We start from the raw sequence: 27,741 nt of genomic DNA on the forward strand, positions 1-27,741 counted from the left end.
AGTTTGGGTCCCAGAAATCAGAGCCTGAGACAAGGACTTAAGTACAGGTAGTTTATTGTGAAAGTAATTCTGTGAGACAAGAACAAGGGAAGAAGGAGAGTGACACAATGAAAGAGCAAGTCAAATATAAGTGAGTGTTTTGAAAGTCTGTGTTGAAGGCAGTAGGGGCTGCTGAGAATCCACTGGGGCCTCTGAGGAGCACACACGGCACTTTCTAGAATTGTCCACCAGGAAAGTTGGAAGGCTGCGGTGTTTACCCACTAGTCAGCACTGTCTCCATTGGCTAAAGATTGTTTGCAGGCTACCGTTATACACAGGCTGAGTGGGTTCCCTGGAAAAGACCTTGAAACAGGAAGCAGGAAGGCAATGAGCACCCCTGAGGCAGGTGCTGCCAGCATGAAGGGGATCTGAGCCCCTGAGGCACCGCCCGCCATAGCTGTAGCTAAAATGAAGGGTAAATTGGGGAACGGCAACTTGAGACACCAAAACCCAGGGACTGTCATTCTTTTTTTTTTTTTTTTCCAACGTTTATTTATTTTTGGGACAGAGAGAGACAGAGCATGAACGGGGGAGGGGCAGAGAGAGAGGGAGACACAGAATCAGAAACAGGCTCCAGGCTCTGAGCCATCAGCCCAGAGCCCGACGCGGGGCTCGAACTCACGGACCGCAAGATCGTGACCTGGCTGAAGTCGGACGCTTAACCGACTGCGCCACCCAGGTGCCCCAAGGGACTGTCATTCTTTAAGAAGCTTTAATGAGGGCCCGCTTCCAGGCCCTTTGCTCGGATACTGTCTGTGAGCTTGAAAAGACAAAGGGCTTCCACATCTCCAATTATACCCATCTTTAGGCAGGGACTGTATCTCTGCAGCACACTTAGAACATCTTTCAGCTCACAGCCACAGACCAAAGAAACTTTTCTGGTGATGAGATTCACTGTCCCTTTTTAAAGCATATTAAATGTTAATTTTCAAAATAACAAAAAATGGTAGTAGTAGTAATAATAATAATGGTGATAATGGCAAAAAATACACACACACACACACACACACACACACACACAAAACACACAAAAAAAACCAATAGGACAAATGACTCTCTCTATGTACCAGGCTCTCAGAGCTTTACATATATCATCTCTTTTATTCCTCCACTAATTCAATGACATAGGTACCATTATTATCATCCCCATTATGTAGATGAGGCAACAAAGGTTACAAGAAGTTATAAGATATGCCAGTGAGATGCAAGGCAAAGACTGAAACCCACAGTCAGATTTGAGTCTGCACTCACGACAGCATTCTGTGTCTGGAAGCCTAATGGAGAACCTGAGCGTTGCCCGCTCGCTCCAATCATCTACATTTTTTCACACCTATTTCTTGTATACAGTCAAGTGCTTTCAGATATCATGAGTCTGAATCGATGCCTGGTGGAGGCAAAAAGTTGTCTGTTTCTATTCTAGAACTGAAAAGAAATACAGAGCTCATGCACTATGACCCCAACCTCAACCCCCACCCTTTGTCCTTATCTCCTTACCCATATTTACGGATGCTCCAAGAGAACAGAAGTTCCATGGGTAGGGATAGAGCAGGTTCCAAAACTCTTGTTTATTAGTAAAGGTTCTAGGAGCCCAGGCTCTGAACTCAGACTTCCTGAGTTTGAATCTGACTCACGCAAGTTGTCCAAAGCATTGGTTTTCTTACCTACAATATGGGCATGATAATAGTGTCTTACATGTTAGATAGTATTTACAAATTCTGTAGCACAGTTTCTTAAACTTGGAAAGCATTGGCTATTATGCTTATCCCCTCCACTGTCATATACCCTTTATGAAAGGAGCTCACGCTCCTAACTTAGAGAGTTGGGGCTCCAATTAAAAGTTCATGATATGGGGCACCCAAGTGGCTCAGTCAATTAAGCATCCAACTCTTGATTTCACCTCAGGCCATATTCTCACGGTTCATGAGGTCTTGCCCCACATCGGGCTCTATGCTGACAGTGAGGAGCCTGTTTTGGATTCTCTGTCACCTCCTCCCTCCACCCCTCTTCCACTAGTGCTCGCTCGCTCTCTCTCTCTCTCTCTCACTCTCTCTCGAAATAAACAAAATTAAAAAAAATTCATGATGCTATGAACATATCTTCCTCACAAATGCACATAGGTACCTAATGTTTCAGACGGTCTCAGGGACATCACAACCTACTAAGCATCCTTATGGGCTACAAAGGGATATGTTGAGGGATTCCTAAAGTCTGTAGTGAATCAAACACACTTAAAAATAAGTTTCGTTCTTTATCAAAGTGTAAACGTTGTATAGATATTCTCATAGTACAGCTGGTTAATTAAGAAAGCAAAGGTAGCCCATAGTATCCGAACAAATAGCTACTCTATTATTAAACCTACAACCAAATATCAGGTGAGCAACTATACAGATTTAGAAATAATTCCCGTGGACACACTGTTATACCACTTGGTTGTTAAACCAATCGCAGACCAAGCCACTATGCTAAATGAGAAGAGATGAACTCAGGCTGAATGAAATGTCCAATTATTTAATTGAAATTCTCAAGAACAGACCTCTGCCATTTCAGACAACTGAAGGAGTCTTACCAGACCTGGAGGTCCCACTGCCTACCTGACTATGCACCATGTTTTCTTGGGTATACAATAGGAAGAATTCTGTATTATCTTAGGAAGGGTTCCTCTAGGGGTTTTGTGCAAATTGTGCAAGAGGAAATGACTGCTTCCCATTTTTCCCTTTAGAGTCCTTCACCCATCTCTTCCTAATAGACAACATCCCCTTCAGGCACTCTGGGAAATATTTAAATGGAGTAGAGCCTTTGGCAAACCTTTAAAGGTACCAAAGGCAGCAGCCCCCTTTTTCTATGCTTCTTGTCAACTTTTTTCCCTGGTGAGTACCTCTTACCTTCTTAACTTTTCTGCACTTATAATGCATCTTAGCATCTAAGGAGGTGAACCTGAAAATGAGCATGATGGAGAGTCGCCAAGGGAGAAAAATAACACATTTTCCTATGGCAAGAGGAAACGCTTGCGTGAGAGCTATCTAGGGTGGGGAGGAAAGGAAGGAGAAGAACGGAGGAAGGGAGGAGGAAGGAATCTACAGAAGTATTTTCAAAAATGAAGGTTATTTTCTTTACTGCTATTTTCAGTGGGTCAGCCCCCAGTACCCAGTGAGTCATGAAATTTCAATGAGTCATGAAAATACACACACACACACGCACACACATATATAAATGCCACGAAGTAAGTTAAGGTGAATAAAAGCAACTGAAGTCTTAATATAAAAATAAATAAATTTCTCATTTATTTCAAGTTCTGCTTATGGAATTTTAAGCAACTTGCTTTTTCCAGGCTTTGCTTTTTACAATGAACACATAAAATATGCCAATGGCAAACTACTAGGTTTATCTTGACATTGGTTTTCATCAGAACATGGCCCTAAATTCATATTTAACTTATTTTCTCTCCTCATACAGGAGTAAGTGTTCCTGTCATGTGGATTGCTTAAGCTGCACATTATGTGTAGCTCCATATAATCCTTTTCATTCTATTATCGTCACCTCATTTATGATTCCATTCCAACCTGCACTTCTCCTGGGACATATGTGATTATTTAATCTTTTATAACTTACACTGCATAGAAGACAGAACTCCCACTGGGCCACTGTATTTATAAATATGATGAAATCTATACATTATAGGGACAACTTCCCCCAGTTATTGGCGTCATTGCCTTGGCGGAGATGAAAGACTGGCTGTATAACTGAAAAGGAAATTCTCAAAATCATTAGGAAAGTTAGATCACATAGAAAGCCTTGGAACTAAATGATACAACGAACAGTTGTATCAGAGACCCAGACAGAGTAGAACATCATGAAAATTTGACTCTGGAGTTAGATAAAATGAACTTTGAAACCCAGAGACATGACTTATTAGAGATCTCAGCTTTCTTCTTTCTAAAATGGAGATAAAAAGAACACCTACTTCATGAGATAGATGTGACTATAAAGGGACTGTATACCTCAGGCTTAGCAGAGTGCTTGGCACACACATACGGAATACTCTAGAAACACTGGCTGCCATTATTATCAGATACAAAGGACTACAATATATTTGTAAACATCCTGCAATTAACCTTCCTCTATGCTTCCAAATGATGACCCCATACAAAATTCCTATCAAAAATCATACTTAAGCTGCTGGAGGGAAAGAAGGGTACTCCATTTTTAATTGATTATCATTTGTTGTTACAAATCACAGTGCATGTGTTTTAACTGATCTAGATGACAAAGGTATGATATTGAACAAAATAATAAATTATGTCCATTTATGTTAGTATTTTTATACTCAGTCATGAGCACTGCTTCATTGTGGGAGAATTGGAAAACACATGATGATTGAATTAGGAACACCACGGAGAACTTAGTATCCCAGCTGGTTCATTCACACCCCAGACACATACTGTTCTTATTCAATTACAGCCTGTACATTCAGTTCAATAGTGTTCTTCAAAAACCTTGTTAGTGAACTTCAAATTTCTTGGAACGCCAAAAATAAGCTTGATTATGTGAAAGATCCACTGACACAGAATAATGAGTACTGCAAGAATTTTAAAAACAGAGGAAAATATTCATATTTTTTATTACTTAATAATGATTTAGCTAGAATATCTTGAGGAATCTATATAGGTATATATGTATGTATATTGTGTATTATATATATAATATGATATTATTATTCACATTCTGTACCTATATTCAGGTATATTTTAAAATTCTACATCAAATCGTGTCCTATGAAAAACTAGGATGAAATGCATTATAAAGAGTATTTTTCAGCCCACGCTGAAACATTATTAGCAAGGAAACTCAGTATTGTTTTCTTTATTAAGACTGGGAGAAATTTACACCCTGGATTGTCATCCCCATACTGCTGACTCAGTAATAGGAAAAAGCTGCGGCCAAAAAAATAAATAAATGAACGAATGAATGAATGAATGAATAAAAAAAGCTACTGGAAGAAAGAAGACACCAATGACTCCATGCAGGATTTGAATTTGCAATTTAGCGCTCAATCTAAGCTAAAATCATATAAATCATATAAAGTTCTTAAATGACTTTTAGTTAACTTTTCAGGCATTTGACAATAAAAAAATGGAGCCAGACCTTCATATTCCTAAAGGTGAGAGGGATTTGAGAAAAGTACTTTAACACTTTCAGTACTTCACATAATCCTTTTATTCTCTTAGGGGAACTGAGTCCTCTGGGGATATCTCTTATCACATGTTCTAGAATAACCACCCCCAAAGCCTCATGGAAAAACAAGTTTTTTCCATGTATTTTCATAAAAGAGTAGGCCTACAACAAATACCTACCACACAGAAACCTGAAGGTGGAGAGTGGTATCTTCAAAAGGCCCATTACCCAATAGTTATAAACCTCACCACAGGTAAGATGAAGCCATATCATCCCTGTAACTCTCAGGACGGGAAACAGATCCAGACACAAATGTTAAGGCTGTGGAGGCAATGTGAAAACTGACTGGTGTAGTTTGCAAGCAAAGAGGGCCACTTGAGTATTCTCCACTACTCTCCAGATTAAGGATACCATAGTTCTCTTAAAAGAAGAATGGAATGGGGGCGCCTGGGTGGCTCAGTCGGTTAAGCATCCGACTTCAACTCAGGTCACGATCTCACAGTCCCTGAGTTCGAGCCCCGCGTGGGGCTCTGGGCTAATGGCTCAGAGCCTGGAGCCTGCTTCTGATTCTGTGTCTCCTCTCTCTGCCCCTCCCCCATTCATGCTCTGTCTCTCTCTGTCTCAAAAATAAATAAAAAAAACATTAAAAAAATAAAAAAAAAAAAGAAGAATGGAATGAAAATTCCTACTGGGCATTTACATATGGATCTACTTTTTCCCTTTGTTTTTACCTCTAACTGTGGTTTACACAAATGTATTTTATAGGATTGCAAGGAACTATGCATATTACACCATGTTGGTGACCCTGAATATCAAAATGATGTTGCAAAAGAAGGATAAAGCTGGATGTCTCACGCTTTTCTGATTTCAAAACTTATTACAAAGTTACAGAAATCAAAATGGTTTGGGGGGCGCCTGGGTGGCTCAGTTGGTTGGGCGTCCGACTTCAGCTCAGGTCATGATCTCACAGTCTGTGAGTTCGAGCCCCACGTCGAGCCTGCTTCCGATTCTGTGTCTCCGTCTTTCTCTGTCCCTCCCCCACTCACGCTCTGTCTCTCTCCCTCTCTCAAAAATAAATAAATGTTAAAAAAAATGGTTTGGTAGTGGCATCAAATCAAACACATAGACCGATGGAATAGAATACAGAGCCTAGAAACAGTTTTGCATATATCGTCAAACGATTTTGGACAAGGGTACCAAGAGTTTGCAATGCACAAAGGACAGTCTTTACAACAAATAAGTGAATATCCACGTGCAAAAGAAGGCAGAAGGCAAAAGTTTAATCCTAACCATATAGTATATATAAAAATTAACTTAAAATGTATCAGACCTAAACATACAAGCTAAAGATATAAAGCTCTTAGAAGAAAACATAAGGGAAAGTCTTCTTGACATTGTATTTGGCAATGATTTCTTGGATGGGATACCCAAAGCACAGGAAGTGAAAGTAAAAATAGACAAATCAGACCGTATAAAGTGTAAATTGTGCATCAAAGGACACAGTCAATAGAGTGAAAAGGCGATCAGCAGAATGGGAGAAAATGTTTACAAACTATACATCAGATAAGGGATTAATAGCCAAAATACATAAAGAACTCCTGCTCAATAACAGAAAAACAACTCAATTAAAAAATGGACAAGAGAGTTGAATAGATATCATCTATTCAAGAGAAGGTGCACTAATGGCCAATGAGCACATGAAAAGATGCTCAGCACCACTCACTGTTCATTGGGGAAATGCAAATCAAACCCATAATGAGATATGACTTCACATCCATTGGAACAGTCACTATTTTGTTTAATTTTTAAACTTTTATTTTAGAGAGACAGAGAGAGTGTGCATGCAGGGGAGGTGCAGAGGGGGAGAGAGAATCTTAAGCAGGCTCCATGCTCAGTGCAGAGTCTGGATGGGGCGCTGGATCCCACGCCCCTGGGATCCATGACCTCAGCTGAAATCAAGAGTCAGATGCTCAACCAACTGAGCCACCCAGGAACCCCTGGTTACTCTTTTCTTTAAAAAGACAGAAAATAGTAGGAAAATTAGAACCTCTGTGCACTGTTGCCGGGAAGGCAAAGTGGTATAATCATTTGGAAAATGGTATGGCTGTTCTTTGAAAAATTAAAAACAGAATACCATATTATTCAGCAATTCCATTTCTGAGTATAATATCCCTAAAAGAACTGAAAGCATGCTCTCAAAAGAGACAACTGTACACACGTTCATATCAACGTTTTTCATAATAGCAAAAGGTGGAAGCAACCCAAGGATCCATTGACAGATGAATGTATAAACAAAATGTAGTATATACAGAAAATGGAATACCATTTAGCTCAAAAAGGAAGGAAAGTCTGACACCTGCTACAACATGAATGAACCTTGAAGACATGATGCTAAGTCAAATAAGTCAGCAAAAAAGACATTGTCCGATTCTACTGATACAAAGTACCTAGAACAGTCCACTTCATAGAAACAGTAAGCAGATGATGGTTGAAAGGGGCTGGGGGAGAGAGAGAAATACTGAATTACTGTTGATGGCACGGAGTTTCAGTTTGGAAAAGATGAAAGAAGTTCTGGAGGTTGGTTGCACAACAGTGTGAACATAGTTACCTTGGCTGAATTGCACACTTAAAAATGGTTAGGATGGTACATTTTACACAATATGTATTTTACCACAATTTAAAAAAACTGGGGGACCCGGGGTGGCTGCAGTAGTTAAGTGTCAAACTCTTGATTTCTGCTCCAGTCATGATCTCACAGTTTGTGGGATCGAGCCCCGCATCAGGCTCCATGCTGACAGCTCAGCGCCTGCTTGGGATTCTCTGTCTCCCTCTCTCTGTGCCCCTCCCCTACTCACGCTCTCTGTTTCTCTCAAACTTAAAAAGAAAAAAACTGACGAGTCACTTAAGAAAAAATCAAAGTTAGTTCTGACTCTAGGAAATTTTCATTATGAAGTAATGAAAACTATTAAAACCGAACCCTTACATTAACCCGTCATTCTACTATATTTCCTGGCTATTTGTTATCAAGTTTTGTGTTTATAAAGTAATAGAATTATAAGGAGCTATAAATATCAAGTAACCAAGCTTTTTCCAGTTTTAAAGAAAAAGCTGAGAAATACTGCTTGGAGATGGGTCCCACTTCACAAGTTTATACATAGCTAATGGGATTACAAACTTAGAGACCAGTCCTCTGTACATTCTGTTATCTATTAAAAGCTAATGTACTTTTATCCCTGAATGCTGATAATCTACCATGGAATCCAACTGGGGGTTATAACAAATCATATTATCCACTCTGATATACCACATTCCATCCTTATTAACTTGGCTTTTCACTGAACTCATAATCTGATATATTATTGCCAGTTTTCTGAGAATGAGAGCTGGACCAAATCTCATATATGTAATTAATGTGCTCCTGAGAAGTTATGCTTAACTTGATTCTCATACTCCCAGACCTCACTGTACTTTAGCATAACCAAAACCCCAGACTGGCTGCAAGAGTAAATGAAGGGCACTTAATGCAGTGAGGAAAGGAAGTTTGCAAACACAGACCACAGTATAATAAAACAATTAATTAAAGGTAACATGCAAAAAGAAATGTATTTGGGCAAAAGAGAAATGCTTAGAGACACTAATAAAATGATTATTTCATTCATTCAGTATTCAACAATTACGGAGAACCCACCATATTATAGTTATTGTTCTAGATCAGGGATCAGCCACTGTTTCTGTAAAGGAGCTGATAGTAAAATATTTCAGGTTTTGCAGGCCAGACAGTCTCTGTCTCCAACCTTTCAACCCTGCCACTGTAGCATGAAGGCAGCTATGGATAATATGTAAGCCAATGGGCAATGCTGTGTTCCAATGACTTTATTTGTAAAAATAGGCAGGTGGGCTGGATTTGGCCCATAGCCATAGTTGCTAACTTCTGTTGTATATATTAGAAAATAATATGGAAGTAAACCCAGTAATATTATTTTCACGAAGCTTACCTTCCAGTAAAGAGGCAAGGGGAAAGCATACATACATACATAATACATACATATTCAGATGCTATTAAGTGACATGCAGTTATGCTCTTTAATGACAGAATGTTCCAACATCTTCTGAACTAAAGGTTTTAAGATCTGGCAAGTCAACAGATTGGCAGAAAAATTTGTCAAAAATTCAGACTACAGGGCTTCATCTGGGAAAACTTTTAATTAAGTAGACCTACCACAGACCTCTAGGATACAGTTTGCAGAGCGTCCCTTTTAAAAAGTTCTTCAGGTGAGATCTCTGATTAAACAACTTTTGTTTCTGTAAGTATTATTGATAACAACTCAATTATTAATAACAATTAACAATTGTTAATTAACAAATAACAGTTATTAATTGTTAATAACATTGAGAGAAAAACAGAGAAATAAGCTGAATCAATGTTCAAATAATAAATAGCTTTTTCAACACACAAAGGCCAACACATGTGCATTACTGTAAGTAGCGGAGCTAAATGGTATATTCGTCCTTCTTTTATGTAAGAAAGCTAAACACATTTGCATTATGTGCATGATATGAATTCTATGCTCTTCTTTAAGACTTTTTCAAACTGACATATTTTTGTCAGAGGATAATTGTACATATCAATACCACAGGGGTAGTTTGTCCCCGAATTTCGTTTTTACCAGAAATATTTTATGGTAACAACAGGGCATGTGTTACATGAGTATTACAAGCAATTCCAAATCGTCCCCAGATACACTCAATGAGCTTTGAATCAGATAAATAAAACAATCTTCTTGTCATAAAAAAAATGAGACATGGGAACAGCTCATAGGAAAAAACTGATAAGGTACAGGCACTTCCTGATTTGCATCCGGCTGTGTTTTCTGCTGACACGTCCATAACACTGAGAGACGGGGACACACAGCCAGCATGGCCGAAACTGCCCAGGGATCAGGGAGCAAAGCCTCGAAGAACTACCTCAGCTAATGTGGGTTGCTACTTAGATCACGTAAAAAACCTCAACCTGGTCCATCAGATGTCATCTCTCGCTAATTTGGGGGCTCAATATTTGGGCTCTGTGCCAAAATTGCTGTACCAGCATCTTACTTCAATATTTAAAGGACGACTCAGAGCCATCTGGTCAACCAGCCTTTTACTTTATAGACCAAGGAGTTGTCATAGCAGGGGGAACGGCAACAGACTGCTTGGCTTTTCAGCAACATCGTCACACTGCTATTTTTTTGCCCACAATTGCTATTCTTGAACTCCCATGATGCCTCTCTGTCTCTTTAACATTTTCATTATGAAGTATAACATGCTTACTGCAAATGCATAAAACATAATTGCAGTAATTAATAAATTACCATATAGGGGCGCCTGGGTGGCGCAGTCGGTTAAGCATCTGACTTCAGCCAGGTCACGATCTCGCGGTCCGTGAGTTCGAGCCCCGCGTCAGGCTCTGGGCTGATGGCTCAGAGCCTGGAGCCTGTTTCCGATTGTGTGTCTCCCTCTCTTTCTGCCCCTCCCCCGTTCATGCTCTGTCTCTCTCTGTCCCAAAAATAAATAAACGTTTAAAAAAAAAAATTACCATATAGCAAACCTTCATGTAATCTTCCCCCAGGCCAAGAAATAAAAATTTTGCCAGCATTCCAGAAGGCTCCTGGCTGCCCCCTGGCACTTAAAATCTCCTCCCTCTCTGATAAATGTAACCATAATCCTGACTTTTATAGTCATGGCTTCCTTGTTTCTCTTTATACTTTTATCTCCAGTGAACTATAAATTATACTATAGTTTAGTTTTGCCTATTTCAATGATATAATTATATCCGTTATAAATTTCTGTGCCATATTCAACATATGTGGGTACATCATGTTGCTGCTCTTGATTGTAGTTTTCTTTTTCATAAGTGTATAATATTCCATTGTATGAATATATCGCTGTTTATCCATTTATAAATCGATGGATACTGGTTGTTTTCAGTTTAAGACTATTACAAATAATGCTGCTATGAAAAGTCCTGTGTATGTCTCTTAGTATACAGATGCATGTGTTTCCTTTAAATATGTATCTAGGGGCGCCTGGGTGGCTCAGTCGGTTGAGCGTCCGACTTCAGCTCAGGTCACGATCTCATGGTCCGTGAGTTCAAGCCCTGCATCGGGCTCTGGGCTGATGGCTCAGAGCCTGAAGCCTGCTTCCGATTCTGTGTCTCCCTCTCTCTCTGCCCCTCCCCCGTTCATGCTCTGTCTCTCTCTGTCTCAAAAATAAATAAACGTAAAAAAAAAAAAAAAAAAGAAAATTAAAAAAAAATATGTATCTAAAACAGAAATTGCTAATCCATAAGGTATTTGTATTTTCAGCTGTGTTAGCTGATTTCAATCTGTTTATCAAAGTATTTGTGTCATTTTACATTCCTAAGGGAATCCTATGAAAATTAAAGTTGCTTCATATCTTTATCAGAAACTTGGCATTGTTAACTTTTAATTCTAGCCCTTCTGGTAGGAGTCTCATTGTAGTTGTGTATTTCTCTAATGATTAACAAGATTGACCTTCTTCTCAGATGTTTATTGGTCACTTGTATATGCTTTTGTGCACAGTGCCTGCTTGTCTATTGTTTAACTGCATCAGTTAATTGTTGCTGAGTAACAAACTATTCCACACCTTAGTAATTTAAAACAAACTAAAAGAGGACATTTTCAGCATTTAATCATTAAATATAATATCTACTTGTGTTTTGGTGACTATATTAGATTATACACTCTTTTTGTTGTTTCCTAAGAGTTTTTTAATAGTTTTTTGTTTTTTTTCAACATTTATTTTTGGGACAGAGAGAGACACAGCATGAATGGGGGAGGGGCAGAAAGAGAGGGAGACACAGAATCGGAAACAGGCTCCAGGCTCTGAGCCATCAGCCCAGAGCCCGACGCGGGGCTCGAACCCACAGACCGCGAGATCGTGACCTGGCTGAAGTCGGACGCTTAACCGACTGCGCCACCCAGGCGCCCCACCTAAGAGTTTTTTAAATAACTTATAGTTTTGTCACATCTTTGCATTAACTGAAATGACTTCCCTCTTTTATTCTGTTAATGTGTTATATCGGACTTAAAATCTATCAAAGTTAAGCAACTTTAAATTTCTGAATAACCTCTACATGGCAGGATATATCAGTCTGCTAACATTGTTTAGGATTTCTGCATCTACACTTACACATGAGACTGCCCTATATTTTTCACTTTCTGTAACTCCCTTTTTGAGTTTTGACTAATTACGCATACCTCCTAAAATGAACTGGGATTGTGGCAACTTTTAATATTTTAAGATTAGTTGTTTAAGATTATGTTACTTCTCCCTTAAATGGTTGACCTGACAAATCAACCCAAGCATCAAGTTTCTTTTTGGCAAAATTTATTTCTCTGCAGATAGAATTTCTTTCATTGCCATAGGACCATGCATACTTAGTATGAACATTCTGTGTCAGTTTTAAGTAATTGTATTTCTATAGAATATTTTCCATTTTATTTACATTGTCAAGTTTATTGGCACAAAGCTCATAAACTGTCCCTTAAATTTATAGCTGTAGGATATATGATTAGGTTCTCATTTTTTATCCCTGATATTACTCCCCCCTTTAAAAATTAAGCTCACTAGAGGCTTATTAATTTTATTAATCTTCTCAAAAACTAACTTTTGATTGCACAAATGTTCATTATTGTTGTTTTGTATTTTATTTTTTAATAAAATTGTTTATTCTTTTACGTTTTATTAATTTTTGATAGGCAGAGAGACAGAGCATGAGCAGGGGAGGGGCAAAGAGAGAGGAAGACACAGAATCCGAAACAGGCCCCAGGCTCGGAGCTGTCAGCACAGAGCCCGACATGGGGCTCGAACTCACAAACCGCAGGATCACGACCTGGGCCAAAGTCAGACGCTTAACCGACTAAGCCACCTAGGCACCCCTGTTTTGTATTTTATTAATGTCTGTTCTTACCTTTATTATTTCTTTCTTTCTACTTTCTTTGAATTTATTCTGTTCCTTCCCTCTCCCCCTTTTTTAACTTCTGAGAAGGACCTTCAGAGAAAGACTTTCCCTTCAGATACATGCATTGAAGACTAGTTTTTCCCTAAAAGCATGACTACAGCTGCATCTCACAACTTCTGATGCTAGTTTCATGGTCATTCAAATGAAAATATTTTCTAATTTCCATTATATTTTTTCTATGAACTACGGACTATTTAGGAATGTATTGTTTAATTTTCAAACAGTTGGGAGTTTCTAGTTACCTGTGTGTTCTCAATTTCTACAGTAATCAAACTCCAGTCAGAGGACATATACTCCGAAAGTTTAATTTTTTGAAACTAGTTGAGAATTACTTGATCTAAAATAACGTAAGTCTTAACAAATGCACTACATGTGCTGACAAAATATGTTTCTTGCAGTTACTGGATATAGCATTAAATATATCCACTGACTTTTAAAATATTCTATACTGATTTTTGATCTGCTTGTTATATTAATTACCGAGCAAGAAGTGTTAAAATTTTCTACTATTCACCAGAAACCATTGGTCAATTACAAGCCTCAGGAAAAGTTGCAATAGAAAATATATAGCACCACTGAGGAAGAAATCTAGTCGAAAATAAATTGAACCAAAGTCAAATCAAGTCTCCAGAACTACCTACCAACTTGATGGGGAAAGAGGGATAGAAAAACAAGGTAAACAACATGATGAAGAAGCAATAAGTCGGGGCGCCTGGGTGGCTCAGTCGGTTGAGCATCCGACTTCAGCTCAGGTCACGATCTTGCGGTCCGTGAGTTCGAGCCCCGCGTCCAATTGGAGCAGTTGGAGCCTGCTTCCAATTCTGTGTCTCCCTCTCTCTCTGCCCCTCCCCTGTTCATGCTCTGTCTCTCTCTGTCTCAAAAATAAAATTTAAAAATGTTAAAAAAAAAAAAAAAAGACGAAGAAGCAATAAGTCAAATACAGAATATAGGCATGGTACAGGATGAACAATGCCATTTATTCACCAGAACAACAGCATGAAAAACAAACAAAAAGACAAGGATTATGAAAAAAATAAAACACATTTGAGACAAGTTTCTAATCACTCACTATGACTGTATAATTATTTCCGCTCACGACTGTAACCATTTTTCTTTGCATATTTTGAGCCATGTTCCTAGGTGCACACATATTTAGAATTGTTCTATCTTCTTGGTGAACTGTGTGTTTTATGATGATGCCATGCCACCTTTTGTCCCTGGTAATTTTGCCTTATAGTTGCTCTATCTGATATTGATATGGCTACACCAGCTTTATTTGGTTAGCGTTTTATGGAGTTTCTTTGCCTATTTTAGTGAAATAGCCATCTGAAATATAATTAGCTTTTACTTGGGGCACTTAATGCAATTATTGATCTATTTCTGTTAATGTAATCTACTATCCTGTTACATGTCCTGCCCTATGTCTCCTCTTTACTCCCAGGATGGCACCCTTCAGGATTCGAGACCAAGCAAAAAGGATTTTTTAATGGACTCCACTCCTCAGGGGTTCTCGACTCCAGCTTTTTTTCTCTCTTCAGTACTAGGAGCTGCTAGAAGCCCTGATCTGTCTGAGAACCTCCTCTTTTAAGATTGAAAGATGGCCATAATTTATCTACTGCATTCCACAATCAGTTTTACAGCAAGTACTGTATTCTATCTCCAAAACATATCTGTAACTCATGACTATTCCCAGCCTTCAATCCCACCAGCACCTCTTAACTGCATGACCTCAATTATCATCCTACCTTGTCTCCCTGCTTCCACCTTTGCTTCCTTTAGTCATTTCACTGAACAATTAAAACCAGTCACATAATTACATAAATCAGATCATGAGGCTCCCAGCTTAATCCGCCCATCGCTTTCCCACTGAACTTGAAGTGTGCTGTTTCCCAACATTCAAACTTCTTACCTTCTCACCTCTTCATGGTCTTGTCATGGTCTGGCCCCTGTGTTTCTCTCTAGACATACTAGAGTAATTTTTGATCTATGAATAATCCAAATTAGTCCCTTCCTTAGTTTCTTTGTGTATTTTTCTTTATCAGAAAACAACAACAAAAACAAAACTGGTTCTTTCCCCTTGGTATATCTCATGGTTGGCTCCTCATGGCCATTCAATTTGTCCTTGAATGTTCTCTCTTTCACAAAGTCCTTACCATCCTAGCTAAAGTTCTCCTCCTACAGTGACTCTTTTGTGCATTACTCCATTAATTTTGTTCATAGCATTTACCACTCCCTGAAAGTTTCCTTTTTATTACATGCAACAAATTTCAGTCAAAGATAATGTGAAAAGGCCTCTTTTCTTTTTTATAGAGGAGACTGCTTGAATGTCATAATCGATGAGAAAAACTAAGTCAACAAAAAGAAATTACACATAAAAGCATGTGGCACAAGGCCGGCACATAGAAGATAGTTTTAAATACGTTTGCTGAAACCGAAAACACAAAGCTCTGGATATCACACATAAATCATTAATCCAGTCATGGTCTTATGAATTCATTCTTCATGCAGCCATCTGATTCTCTTTCCTTTTACCCTTCATTTCAAATCTCTCCTTTGCTTTCACCCAGTTTCCTTCTCAAGAAAACAGCATTTTTTTCAACTAAAAAAAAAAATTGTTTCTAGTAACATATCCAAACAAGCAGTCTCCACTTAAGTGAGCAAATAATTGGGTACAAACGTGTACTGTAATAAGCAGGAAAATGAAAAACCTAAATATTCTTTAAGAGAGATTGGGCAAGTACATTATATTGTATCTTAAAGCCTAATTATATACTGCCCTGAGGTAGACCTGGAGGTATTTTCCTGGAAAAAGTTAATGATAAATTGTCCATTAAAAAATGTACAAGTAGATGTATACTATGGTAAAGCTTTCATTTTTAAAACATCTCTGTCTATGTACACCTATATACAGAAGTTGTGTCTATAGAGTGAAATTGACATTGAGCAAAGACTGTTATTTTGTATTTCCAAATCCCTGCTGTGTTCTGATATTTTACTTATGTATTATGTTTTTTTAAATAATAACAAAAGCCCAACAAGCCCACTCAGATTTTAAAAACCATACCCTATGATTTTTTGATCATTGCATGTAGCTGTGTTTTTACATCTTTATCTAATCAACAATGACATTATTCCCAAGGTGTCAAAAACTACTAATGCACTTGTAAAGCTTTAAGCCGTCTAGATTAATTTGCTCTCCTCACTTCAAGTCTAGTGTGGCAAGTTCTGCCAGGAAACTCACCACTTAACCAAACAACACTGTGATATCCCCAGCCCAACAGGTAGGTATGGCAACCAGCATAGAGAGAGCATATTGTAATCCTTAACTTTACTGTATACAAAAGCCTCAAATCAGACATTTTCCCCACTACTTTATCTTGGCTTTATTACATTGGACATTCCAGAAAGCAAAGTTACCTAATTTGAACATATTTTGGCCTATTTTTTTTTTTTTTTTTTTTTTTTTTTGGTCTAGGACCTATTGGTTCCTTAAAAAAAAAAAAAAAACACATTACTTATTACAAGTCAGCTCAATTGGAAATCACTAAAAAATAGCTCTCATAGCCCTTGTCTGAGCAAGTTGACATTTTATAATATAAAATAAACACTTTATTATCATCATTATCTTTTGATTCTAGAGAGAGAGCGAGAGCACATGAGTAGGTAAGAGGGGCGGGGGGGAGAGACAGGGAATCTTAAACAGGCTCCACACTCTTAAACAGGATCGATGTGGGACTCGATCCATGACCACGAAATCATGACCTGAGCCGAAATCAAGAGTCACACACCCAGGTGCCCCTAAAATAAACACTTAAAAGGACAGAAATAATAAGCGATTATCCACTATTTCACACATTTGTCCTAAAGAGTTATACAATAATTATCTTTTAAAGATTATTTTATTTTCAATAACTCCAAAACCTTGAAAACCTTGCTTAGAAATGTGGGAACATAATATGACTAGAAGAGAATCCTACCAGCTTGTTAAACTCTGTATTTCTCCACCCATACATTTTAGCATTGAATCATCAAAGTTAGGCATGAATAGGTAATTTCATTCTTAATAAGCGTTTAACAGAATTAGTACCCTGATGACTAGGGCAGAATCATCCAAAGGCCACTGTAAAATCAATAAAAACACAAGAAAGAAATTGGAATAGACATTAAATTATGTGCTAAAAGACTTTAGCCCTTTAAATTTGGATTTAAAACTAGACTTTGTTATTTGATGCTATTGTCTGAGTATCAGAAATCATATGAAATCAAGCCACTCCTAGGAACTTGATCAAGAATGAAAATTTCAAGCTTTTTAGTCTCATATAAGATATGACATGTCCCTGAAAACTCACATAATGGATTAACTGTAATTATAGCCTGTCTGGTAATTCAGAAGTAAGTTTCATGCTCAAAAAATTGGGGCAATGTGAAGCTTTATTGTAATAAAGTATTTTGGATTAGGGTCCCAAGGGAAATACTTAGCTTAGTTCATATTTGTAATTCTATTTTTTAAATTTTTAATGTTTATTTTTGAGAGACAGCAAAAGAGCAAGGCAGGGGGAGAGAGAGAGGGAGACAGAATTCGAAGCGGACTGCATGCTGTTAGCACAAAGCCCGACCGACATGGGGCTTGAACCCACAAACCGGGGAATGGTGAGGTCATGACCTACGCCCAAGTCAGATGCTCAACTGACTGCGCCACCCAGGTGCCTTGTAGTTTTATTTTTAAATGATGGAGAGACAGAGACAGAGAGAGAAACCCTCATCAACCACTCAAAGTCTCTTGTATGTTACATTCTATTCATTGTGGTTTTTAGTTTCCCTAATGACTACTGAGGAAGACCTTCTCTTGTGCTTATTTACCTTTGTGTCTCTTCATTGAAGTATCTGTTCAAGTCATTTGCCCATTTTGTTTTCTTATTATTGCAATTTGAGACTTCTCTTCCCTGCTCTGGCTACAAGCCCTTTAACAGGTAATTGCTTGTAAATATTTTCCCCCCAGCAAATTGTCTTTTCATTCCCTGACCACGGTCTTTTAAAAAAGCAAAACCTTTGGGGCGCCTGGGTGGCGCAGTCGGTTAAGCGTCCGACTTCAGCCAGGTCACAATCTCGCGGTCCGCGAGTTCGAGCCCCGCGTCAGGCTCTGGGCTGATGGCTCAGAGCCTGGAGCCTGTTTCCGATTCTGAGTCTCCCTCTCTCTCTGACCCTCTCCCGTTCATGCTCTGTCTCTCTCTGTCCCAAAAATAAACATTGAAAAAAAAAAACCTTTAAAAAAAATAAAATAAAATAAAAAAGCAAAACCTTTAAAAACTTTTTATATAGTCCAATTTGTCATGTTTTTGTTTTGTTTGTGCTTTTTCATCCTATCTAAGATATCTTTGCCTAACCCCAGTTATAAATATTTGTTCTTGTAATGTCTTCTAAAACTCAGAGGTCCAATACAATAGCCAACATCCACATGCGGCTATTTATTTTTTTTTAAATGTTTCTTTATTATTGAGAGACAGAGAGACACAGAGCGTGAGCATGGGAGGGGTACAGAGACGGGGAGACACAGAATCTGAAGGAGGCTCCAGGCTCTGAGCTGTCAGCACAGAGCCCGACGAGGGGCTCGAACTCACGGACCGCGAGATCATGACCTGAGCCGAAGCCGGACGCTCAACCGACTGAGCCACCCAGGCAGCCCTTACTTTTTTTTTTTTTTTTTTAGTGTTTATTTATTTTTGAGAGAGAGACAGAGCGTGAGTGGGGGAGGGACAGAGAGAGAGGGAGACACAGAATGTGAAGCAGGCTCCAGGCTCTGAGCTGTCAGCAGAGAGCCCAACGCGGGCTCAAACTCAGGAACCGCAAGATCATGACCTGAGCCGAAGTCAGATGCCTAACCGACTGAGCTACCCAAGCGACCCTTAGAAGCACTTTCTTACAAGTTTACAGTTGTATGTTTTACATTTAGTCTCTGTATATTTCAAGTCAATTTTTGTAGATGGTGTGAGGTACAAGTAGCGTTTTTGGTTTTGCCCATGAATTTCAAATTGTTCAAGTGACATTTAAAAAAAAATCTGTTTTCATTTTTATTACTTTGTAAATTTTGTATGTGAAAGTTAATCACAAAGCTTCCCTTTGGCATTTTTTTTAACTTCTTGCAAAAAAAGGTATACCTGGGGATAAAATATTACATGCCTGAAACTAGTTGAGTAAGGCCCACCAAATTCACCAGGTCACATTTGCATTCCCTACTGCCCTTGGTCTCCTGAATCAGCACCTGTTTCTGACATTGTGTCCAGTAGGCCTTAGGGAATTAGCCCTGGTTTATATAGAAAGGCAGCTCAAATGAAAGGGCAATTCTGCCTCTTGCAAAGAAACTACCAAATAATCTGATCAAGGTAGGAAAACCTCACTTTGGCCCCTTATGTACAAGAGATGGGCTTCTGCAAATGGACCTTTGTTGTCCTCTGCAAATGGAACAGGTGTGAGGAGGTTTGTTTGTTTACTTTCAATAAGTTTACATTTTAAGTCTGCTTTAGAAGAAAAAGTAAATACTTGATTATGGGTTTCTTTAACAGGCTGAACATTTCAGAGTCCCAACATTGTTTTGACACAGCTGTGCTTTTTGTCCACTTGGAAAGTCTCCAATATTAGGTAACTTTGAAGTATTACTGAATTGCGTATATCAACCAACAATTCAGTCTGTACAAACTGTTCAGAGCAGGAGTCCTCAAACATTTTCTATAAAGGACCAGAGAGTAAATATTTTACTCTTTCGGTGTCATATGATCTGAATCACCAGCACTCAACTGTGCTGTTACAGCACAAAAGCAGTCACAGATAATATGTAAACAAATGAGCTTGAGTGTCTTCCAATAAAACTTTATTTATAAAAACAGCTTCTGGGGACGCCTAGTTGGCTCAGTCGGTTGAGCGTCCGACTTCGGCTCAGGTCACGATCTCACAGTCCCTGGGTTCGAGCCCCACGTCGGGCTCTGTGCTGCCAGCTCAGAGCCTGGAGCCTGCTTCGGATTCTGTGTCTCCCTCTCTATTTCTGCCCCCTCCCCTGCTCATGCTCTGTCTCTGCCTCAAAAATAAATAAAAACATTAAAAAAAATAAAAAAAATAAAAAACAGCTTCTGGGCCAGATTTGGCTTGTAGGCTGTAGTGTGCCTACCCCTGATTTAGTGTTAAAGTTCTTTACTCCAACTCTTTAAAATTTCAGTGCAATTTGTGTAAAAATAAATGAAATGTAAATATTATTCATTTCCTTTCAAGTGATTTCTAGGAATGTGACTTTTTTTAAATGTTTATTTATTTTTGAGAGGGTGAAAGCTGGGGAGGGGCAGAGAGGGGGGTGGACAGAGAATCTGAAGCAGGCTCCGTGTTCTTAGGGCAGAGCCTGATGTGGGATTCAAACTCACAACCCATGAGATTATGACCTGATCAGAAGTCAGATGCTTAACCAACTGAGCGACCCACGCATCCCAGGAATGTGGTGTTTTTAACAGCAGCATAAAAGTCATGAATTTTTCCTGTTAATATATATCACAATTTTTATTTATTTTTTCTCACTTAAAAATTGTGTATTTTGCCATGCATTTAAAAAAAATAAAGACAACTGAATGAGGTAATATAATTCTTAAGGAACTGTCCTGGAAATTGTTTGATGCAAGCTTATGACTTTGGTAGTTATCTAAATAAACACAGTAGACCATATGAGTATAAATGCTAGCAATCTCCCAAACCTCTTAAGGACCAGAATAGGAGACTGGTATAACGATGGCTACTGAGTCCAGAATGCAACCATTATAATAGTAAGGGGAGTAAAGACTAATGATACACTCAAGATAGTCTAACATTAGTCTTCAAATTTCTATAGAGCACTGGAGACACATGAATGGTAAAATCAGTAAATCAGGCTGACAAAAGGCATATGCAAATGAAGTGGGAACCCTAAGCTAATTGGAAGAGACAATCAGAGACCTGGGTTCAAATTCTGACCCTCTACTTATTAACTCTGGGTTTGGGAAAAATCGCTTTAGAGAAAAACCTTTAAATATACTCATCCCTTCCCCCAGCCCCTAGCATTTTCTTCTCAAAAATGTTAGGTTACCCTCCTGCAGCTAACTTCCTTGCACCCCCTTTTAAAGAGGGGGCACTAACAGGTCCAACAAAACCTGCCCCAACACTTGCAGGGCCTGAAGCAAGAGCACAAATGGAGACCACCTCCCCAGCCCACCGGCCTCTCCTTGCCCAACTCCAGTCTGTACTAGGAAGAGTTAAGCACATGATTTTGGACAACAAAGCCCTTCAGCTCCACCTTAAAAATATCTACTCTTTGGTGATCCCATACACACACGCTACCAGAATTCCTTTCTGACTTTGAGGTAATAAACTCATGAGAAAAGGAACTTGAAAACGGGTTCAGGGCCACTTGTGCTAAGAATCTGAGGGTCTCAAATACCCAGAGCATGGTGTGGGTGGGGGGCATGGGTTCTGGATGGACACGTCCCTTAGCGTGAAGATTCTCATGGGGAGAGGCTCAACCAGAAGAGGCCAGAGCTTCACTCTAAAGCTCAAGGCCTAGAGTGGGACCAGTGGTCTGGGTCTAGGGTTGTATTGACTACAAATGGTTGATGAACCAGATCTAAGAATCAGAGAAATAATGAGGCTTTCTGCCAGGCAAGTGGTTGAAGTAGATTAGTAACTGAGAGTATGTATAAGTCTAGACATCTTCTTTTCCTATGTTCCCAGAAACTGATAATAATACATAACAGCAAGCTATCTGTCTTGTTTTTTAATGAGTACTGGCCCAAAAGTCAGCCCCATGTAAAATTTTATGTGTATATATAGCAATTCCATATGGGAGCAATATTTTAAGGACCAGCTTTCTATACATATTATTATTTAAGTGACATTAATGTCTCTACCCAGTTTTCCTACTAATTAGGGGTGTGTAAAAATCCTGCTTTATACATAATTGAATGGTAGGGCAGCGCTACAGGATGTTGCAAAATGATCATACCACAGTTACCTGAGAAGTCGATAATTAAATGGTAGGAAAAGAGCAGCCTTTTATTTTATTTTTTTTTTAATTTTTTTTCAACGTTTATTTATTTTTGGGACAGGGAGAGACAGAGCATGAACGGGGGAGGGTCAGAGAGAGAGGGAGACAGAGAATCGGAAACAGGCTCCAGGCTCTGAGCCATCAGCCCAGAGCCTGACGCGGGGCTCGAACTCATGGACCGCGAGATCGTGACCTGGCTGAAGTCGGACGCTTAACCGACTGCGCCACCCAGGCGCCCCAAGAGCAGCCTTTTAAATCCTAGGTATAGGGTATTTGAAGAATTGGGAAGTGGTTTGAGAACTTTGATCACAGAAGAGTTTACAGCCTTCTCAATTTTAAGAGATCCCCATCAGCCTCACAGTTCAAGCCAACCTGGATGTTTCCACCTAGAATCATTTAGACAGAGGGAAAGAAAGGAAGCATCGCCATCTGAAGCCAGGACAACTTCCAGACTTGAAATTTCACAATGTTACTAGCCCTAACACAAGGGAAACAAAAAGAAGCAAATAAACTATTGGGATTGCATCAATATAAAAGGCTTTAAACATCAGAGGGAACTGTCAACAAAATCAAAACTTGATCCACTGAATGGAAGAAAATATTTGCAAATGATCTATCTAATAAGGGATTAATATACAAAATATTTAAAGTAGTTATACAACTCAACATCAAAAAATAAAAAACACAAATAAAAATTGGGCAGAGGACCTGAATAGACATTTTTCCAAAGATGACATAAGAGATGGCCAACGGTCACATGAAAAGATACTCAACATCGCTCATCATGAGGGAAATGCAAATCTGAACCACAATGAGATTATCACCTTACACCTATCAGAATGGCTAGAATCAAAAAAGACAAGAAATAACACGTGTTGATGAGAATGTGAAGAAAAAGGAACCCTCCTGATCTTTCAGTGGGAATGCAAATTGGTGTAGCCACCGTGGAAAACAGTATGGAAGTTCCCCAAAATATTAAACGTAAAACTACCATATGAATCAGGAATTCCGCTATTGGGTATTTACGCAAAGGAAACAAAAACATTAATCTGAAAAGATATATAGACATATGGACCTTTATGTTTATTGCATCATAATTTGCAATAACCAAGATATGGAAGCAAGGCAAGTGTTCATTTGTTTACTGATAGATGAATGAATAAAGATGTGGGGTGTGTGTGTGTGTGTGTGTGTGTGTGTGTGTATGTGTGTACAACATATTTTTTCTAGATAAGATGTCATCTTGCCGTCTGCAACAACATGGATAGACCTAGATGGTATTATGCTAAGTGAAATAAGAGTGAGAAAGAAAAAAGCCATATGATTTCACCTATGTGTGAAATTTAAAAAACAAACAAATAAGCAAACAAAAAGCAGAATCAGACCTGTAAATGCAAAGAGGAAAGAGGTGTTGGGGGATGGGCAAAATGGATGAAGGGCAGTGAAAGATACAGGCTTCCAGTTATGGAACGAATAAGTGATGGGAATAAAGTTGCAGCATAGGGAATGCAGTCAATGGAAGAGAAAAAGCTATTAGCTACTCTAACACGCCTAGCTCCTCCTGCAAGTTTGTCCAGCTCAGAGTCATCCACTTTGAGATCTGTTAACTTGGGATTCTGGAGGGATGCTTCAGGAATAACTGGCCACAGAGGCAGAGCTACGTGAGCTGTTCAAGGCTTGGATGATGGGAGAAGCTGCCAGAGTCTCATACGGCTCTACTCTGAAATGCCCGGAGTCCCTCAAGAGAAACCAACCCCAGGAGAACTTAGCAGCAACACCTCTTGGCAGTTGTGTTCTCAGTCTCTGTCTTCTCACAAGACCTGGGCACGGCTGCTTTCTAGTTCTGCTTGTGCTCCCCTTTTCCCCTTTTGTTTCAGAAATGGATAGGACTCTTCCTACTGGATAATCTCTGGAACCCGGCATCCAAATCCTCGAAGCGCTCACCTCCCTTCAGGAACTCACCTGTCTCCTCTCCCTTAGCCAAAAGAGTGGCTGAACTTCCAGGGTCTGGTTGCACAGGTAACTAAACACATGGTAACACGTGGTACTAGCAAGGTATGAAAACTCAGGCATACGTTTTTTCCCAGCCTTTGTTTCAGGTCTACGATTTTACCATATTCTGAGTCAGGCTCCAGTGATCTACATTTTTTCCTACATCATTTCCTAACCTGGGAGCTTCTTGAAAAGAGAGATGAAATCTCACCCCTTACTGATTTCAGAGCAGCATACGTGACACACAAGCCATGCTCAGGAAATATCCCTTTATGGATTATTAAATCGATGTCGGTAAACAGGTATTTGGAATGACGAATGATGACCTATGAAGGAATGTTTAGCATGGAACCTGACAAGTAGCATCAAACGCTACTTTTGGGATGGAGACTAGAAAACAACACATCCATCTGGTGCACATGACAGTCCCGTGCTATGTCGAGACGCTCTTGCCACATGTCCATCGCTCTTGGTATCTCCCTGCATAGAATTTAACTGCCCTCCCATGTAATAATTTGTGCATGGGCTTGTCTTCTCTCACCTCCCTGCCATGTGCTCCTCCAGGGCAGATATGCCATCATAGGAGTGGCATGGAGCACTGGGTATAACTAGTGACCATAAATCATTTGTCAACAGATGGACTAATGAAGGAGGCCCTACTCAGACATAGGTCTCTTAAAAGCACACTGAGATATAGACGTTAATGGCTTTATTTTATTTTATTTTTTTAAATACTCTTTTAAAAAAAATTTTTTTTTAACATTTATTCATTTTTGAAAGGCAGAGAGAGACAGAGCGTGAATGGGGAGGGGCAGAGAGAAAGGGAGACACAGAAAGAGAAGCAGGCTCCAGGCTCCGAGATGTCAGCACAGAGCCCGACGCAGGGCTCTAACTCACGGACCGCGAGATCATGACCTGAGCCGAAGTCAGCCACTTAACCGACTGAGCCACCCAGGTGCCCCAGAAGTTAGTGACTTTATAAATTTATTTTTATTCTTCTCATTTTAGAGCTTTGGAAGCTGAAACTCCTAGAGGCCCAGTAGCTATACCTCCAAGTCACAAGTGAGGAAGCAGCACAGTATACTAGAGAATTTTGCTCGTTTTTTTTTTTTAATTTTTTAAGCATTTATTTGTTTTAGAGAGACAGTGCGAGCGGGGTAGAAGCAGAGGAAGACGGAGACACAGAATCTGAAGCAGGCTACAGGCTCTGAGCTGTCCGCGGAGAGTCTGATGCGGGGCTTGAACTCATGAAGCATGAGGTCGTGACCTGAGCTGAAGTCAGACATTTAACCAACTGAGCCACCCAGGCGCCCCTGAAAATTTGGCTCTTCTTAAGGAAACACTAGTCATTTGGAAGGATGTAAGAGAAACGTTTAAAACATAATCACCCTTTATTTTTTTTTCTATAAAACATGTTTTTCTTTATTGAAAATTTGTTATAATAATTATTGGAATAAATCAGATAGTAACTGAGATTTGGAAACAATTTTTAATATGGATATTATTGTTATGGTAATGTATTTTATCTGCAAAATATCTAAATATAAACTGTTACAGAAAAGGTTTTAAGCTCTCAAATCATTCAGATTTTCCTTGCATCAGATTCCATAGAATCTTCCAGATGGCATGTTTTTCCTGCCTCTAAAGAATCAGCTTTTGTTTTTAGAATTGTTCCACATAAAACATAATCACACTTTAAAATGTCTAAGTTGGGAGGTTGTGATTTTTTTTCTCCCTTTTCTATTTGATGCGTTCGATTATTGACTTCTATCACGATTCTGTTAAGACACCACAAAGTTTCCTTTCAGAGGAATAACATAATTCTATGCAGTGAGAACCCAACCAGTCTCTCATGGTCAATAGCAATTATAGCTATTGACTGCTTAACCTGTGCTAGTCACTAAGAGCGTCCACATGAATCATTTGCCATTTTACAAAAAAGAAAATCGAGGTTTGGGAGAGATACCTATCAATGCTTTCATGCATAGAAAGTAGGGAAACAGAGTAGAGATTCACATTTACCTGACAGTGAAGGCATGTTCTGGACTGCCATGCTGTGAGGGTTTGTTTTCCGGGGGGCTGTCAAGAATGGCAGGGAGAGCTTCCTCTGGGGAAAGTGGTCTAGCATCATACATTTCCATGGCTCTCAGGTTACCCCTTTATCATAGACCTTTACTACACGTTCCCGTGAAGGTACTCACCGGACAACTATTTACTGAGCATTTCCTAAGTCCCAGGCATGGGGCACAGCAGTGAAAAAGACAGATAAAATAGCCCACCCTGTCCTTTGGTCAGAATGTAAGCTGCATAAAGACAGGGGATATGTTTGCCTTCCTCCCTCTCCCTTCATTCTTGCATAAATGAAATAATTAAATCTACTGAGATTCAAAGCACTGAATAATTGCTGCGAGACAACAAAATATAAGCTCAAACTATACACAAAGACATTTCATCCAATGCTTATTTCAGGACAAATGAGAACTGTTTAGTATTGGTGTGCCATGCAGGGAACGCAGGATCAAATGCAGATTGTGAAGGAAAACAAACAGAGGCAATAATTTATTTTGTTTACTCAAACATAAGTAGAAACTAATTGCTCTTCAACCTGAACATAATCGTTGTGGCCTCGAGGCTTAAAGGTGTTCATTTCAAATGAGGTTTATTACCGGAAAGAAGAATCATGTGTAAAAACCTATGTTAATGAAGCTGAGATTCTGTAATTATAATCACGAGAAACCCAACCCCGGGTTATGCCCCCATTATGATCTCTACTGTGCTTGTGTATGAGATGATCATTTCTCTTACGGTGTGCTCATGGTGAACACAAGGATGGGAAATGCATCGATGGCGACAAAAGACAATCCTTTTACTTTAATAAGAATAATCTCAGAGCATCTGTTACTGAATCCCTCAGCTCAAAAAGCACAGTGTAGACAGAAAGCCACGGGTAGTGAAAGAAGAATTCATCAGTTCCCCAGATACCATTTTACCTACTGAGCGTGCCTGGGGGCAGACACCTGCTAGATGGTAATTAGGTGTTTTCAAAACCCTCCAATTCATCTGATGGCTCCTTACCATTATCTCTCAGAATAACTTCTCCAAACTCTCACTTCTATCCTAGATAAAAGTGCTTTGTGATTACAATTCTGTGATTACAAAAGTGTAGGGTATGGACACATGTTTGTATACTATTTAGACATGTTAATGATAGTGTCGTCTTTGTTACAGATCAAACTCCTACAATAGTCTAATCTGCGATTTAAGAGTAGAGGCTTGGTTGTTCCAAATCCCAGCTCTGCCTTTTACAAACTGGGTGGTCTTAGGGAAGTCACCTAACCTCCCTGAGAGTTAGTTTCCACAGCTGGAAAACACAGCTAGTGCTCCTCTTTCACAAAGTGTCTCCAAGAACAGAATAAGATAACGCACCCTAAACATTTTCAGCACAGCAAGAGGCAGGAAATCT

At 39.2% G+C, this 27,741-nt stretch overlaps 1 protein-coding gene across 3 annotated transcripts in view; it reads right to left on the reverse strand.

Moving 5' to 3' along the window:
- TAFA1 (TAFA chemokine like family member 1) overlaps positions 1-27,741 on the reverse strand; it is a 508,553-nt gene that overhangs the window by 399,563 nt on the left and 81,249 nt on the right. The window lies entirely within an intron of this gene.

Source organism: Herpailurus yagouaroundi, unplaced genomic scaffold (genome assembly GCF_014898765.1).
Source record: "Herpailurus yagouaroundi ecotype Mexico unplaced genomic scaffold, PumYag 213, whole genome shotgun sequence".
In the NCBI taxonomy this organism is placed as follows: domain Eukaryota; kingdom Metazoa; phylum Chordata; class Mammalia; order Carnivora; family Felidae; genus Herpailurus; species Herpailurus yagouaroundi.